This window comes from Salvelinus sp. IW2-2015, unplaced genomic scaffold (assembly GCF_002910315.2).
Source record: "Salvelinus sp. IW2-2015 unplaced genomic scaffold, ASM291031v2 Un_scaffold9886, whole genome shotgun sequence".
NCBI lineage: Eukaryota > Metazoa > Chordata > Actinopteri > Salmoniformes > Salmonidae > Salvelinus > Salvelinus sp. IW2-2015.
Window position 1 is genome coordinate 1 of NW_019951144.1, and position 3,265 is coordinate 3,265.

At 42.4% G+C, this 3,265-nt stretch overlaps 1 pseudogene; it reads left to right on the forward strand.

Annotated features, from left to right (window-relative positions):
* The first annotated feature begins 987 nt into the window (after positions 1-987).
* Positions 988-3,265, forward strand: part of LOC112079847 (SH3 domain-binding protein 5-like) — a 5,546-nt pseudogene continuing 3,268 nt past the window's right edge.

A 3,265-nucleotide genomic window follows, 5' to 3' on the forward strand; every position in this document is an offset into this window, starting at 1 on the left:
GAGATGCTAGCTACTGTACTGTGTATTATCGGTCACACCTTAGTCTCCTTGCATGTGGCCTAAACTAGCGGATGAATGATACACTAAAAACGCCAGAATGTCTGTTTTCTGCTCTCAAACTAGTTTTCCCCTATGGTCCTAATTCAAATTCTCACACATACAAAACGCAGTTAGTAACTGGCTGAGAACACATAGTCAGTTGCGCCTAAAAAGAAAAGGCAACCGTACCGTATTGTTAGCTAACAGCTTGCTAACTGGGCCTGGAATGGAGCCAGGTGATTTTGCGTGTGGCCCACCGCCTCCGTGACCCCGAAGTGAGGCAATGAGGGAAGAACGCCTGGGTTCGGATGCTGTGATGGTGAAGGGGGAACAAATGACAAGAAATGAATGGAGAGTACAACTAACGGTCTTAAAAGATAGAAGGGACACCTGGCGAGGAGAAAGTGACAAAAGAACGTAAGGTGAACTACACAGCCCATAATGAAGAGGAATCTGGATCCCAGGAATTCAGGTGGCGAAAAAATGACCGAACCCTTTATAATAGATTTTAATCTCAATGGATTCCCTCGGTCTATGATACCGTAGCCAACGGTTTACCAAATTGTAGTTTGCATTTCAGTGATATTAAATGTTTGTGTGCTAACAAAACACAACTAATCAAAAGTATCTGCTTCCTCCTTGCTCCCTCATATATTTTCTGGTTACAGAGAGTTGGAAACACCCAACGAGGCCAGTTTAAAAATCAACCAACTAGACTCACTGTATGTAAGTGGATATCATCACCTCTCACATTGATAAATCTGCACCATACATCGCCCCCTTTCCGTACTATCAGTTTTTCCAAAGAATCAATCATCAGTTTAATTTTCCAATTCCCAGTAACATCTGTTAAACCCATTTGTTAATCTTTGGAAAAATCTACTTAAATGATCAGCAAATGCCCATTACAATGAAATCTGATTAGGAATTCCTTTTGTATATGTGTAGGAGCCAGATCGGGTTACAGGAAGATCCTCACAGACTTCAGCCAGAAAACTGAACGCCCACAGCTCCCAGCTAGTACCTGCATCGAGAAGGCCAGCCCTACTATTGAGAGCTCGTCGACTTGCCAAGGAGTACTTTGTACATGCACCTGTTGTGGTATTTTGTGGCATTTGCAAACAACACATTTCAAGAGTTCTTCTTTATCACTGAATCAAAATTATGGACTCGTGCAGTATTTGCCATTCACCTGCTCGTCCCACTTTTCTCAAATCTCAACAGTTTGATCGTTTGTCCCACGGATTGGTGGCTGTGCAAACTTGCCTGCACTGATTTCTCAGTATCTGATTGGCTGTCCCTCTCACAGGCTCAGCAGGAGACCCAGAGGCGGCTCTTGCAGCTATTGAGCGGCCTCTCCATGCACACGGCTGCCAGGGAGATGGTGTACGTGGCAGAGCAGGGCCTCATGGCCGACGGCAGGAACACCCTGGACCCCACCTGGCAGGAGATGCTCAACCATGCTACCTCCAAGGTAACAGGGGTAATCCCAGATACCGCTATAACTGCATCAATACAAAATAAAATGCTAAATATGTTCATCAGTTAGTATGTGAGCGAGRTGATATGGTATTKATTTAATCTGTATTTCCCTTACAATCCCCACCCCACTGCCAAGTAGCTATGTTCCCCCATGACTAAAACTGGTTTAAAATTAGTTTGGCAGTTAGCCTTGTTTGGCAGGATATTGGTCAACTATGCTACCTCCAAGGCAACATGGGAAACCGCAGCTACCAGTGTAAGCAGTATTCCAGGTTATGTGTTGCATTCTATATCATTGCATCAAATGTGATCAATGTGTAAGCTATTTGAGGTGGCTGATATGGTATACTGATATCAGTATTTTCCTTACCATTCCCCACCCCCTGGGTACTGTAGCTATTTTCTCCTATGCCTAAACTCTGTTTTTAATTGGATTGCTTTCAATTAGTTAGGCAGTTTGTTTTGTTAGGTTGGTGGGGGTTAGGATACTGATTGTTGTGTTTTACCGTCTTAACATTTTGTGTGGTTGTGTGCAAGGTGAACGAGGCAGAGGAGGAGCGCCTACGCAGCGAACGGGAGCACATGCGTGTCACCCACTCTTGTCAGACGGCAGAGGCTCGAGTCCAGACCCTGCAGAAATCTCTCAAGAGGGCCATCGTTAAGTCCAAGCCTTACTTRGAGCTCAAGGCCCAGTTCAACTACATACTTGAGGTACATAGATATATAATATACAGTGCATTTGGAAAGTATTCAGACCCCTTGACTTTTTCCACATTTTGTTACATTACAGCCTTATTCTAAAATMGATTAAATTAAGTAATTCTACACACAATACCCCATAATGACAAAGTGAAAACAGGTTTAGACATTTTTGTACATTTGATAAAAAACAGAAATAGGCACACACCTGTCTATACAGTCGGCTCCAAAATTACTGGCACCCCTGACTGGCAATGCACAAACAATACTTWAAAAAATATAAACAATATAAATATAGAGAGAAACTCGAAATACTGTACTTTATTAATGTTTCAATGGAACCCACCAAAATCATTTGATTTTTAATTAAATCAATGTCCTCCAAATCAAGGTTTCACAATTAATGGCACCCTTAAAGATTATTGTAAATAACATCTACCAAAATTTAAAGCAGGAATTAAATTCCACTTATTTAAATTGATCAAAGTCTTAAGGAACTATATTGAGCTATTACATCACTTCCTGTTTCAATAGGGTATAAAAATGAGGTAACACGCATGCAATATCCCTTTGTCATCCAACACCATGAAGGAAACAAAAGAACTGGCAGTTCAAAAGAGACAGATGGCCGTGGACCTTCGTAAATCTGGTAATGGCTACAAGAAGATCCACAAATGATTGAATATACCACTGAGCACTGTCAGGGAAATTATACWAAKATTCTAAAGATATGGAACAGTTGAAAACKTRACGGGTAGTGGACGCAAATGCATTTTGCCCCCCCAGGATAGGGAGGAGGATGGTGAGCGAAGCAACAAAATCCCCAAGAATCACTGAAAGAATTGCAGGCCTTGGTGGCGTCTTGGGGTCACCAGGTTTCAAAAAGCACCATCAGACGCCACCTCCACAACCACAGGGTCTTTGGAAMGTTTGCCAGAAGAAAGCCCTTTCTGACCCCAAGACACAGACGCAAGTGCTTGGAGTTTGCCAAACGTAATTTAAATTATGACTGGAAGAAGGTACTCTGGTCAGATGAGACCAAAAT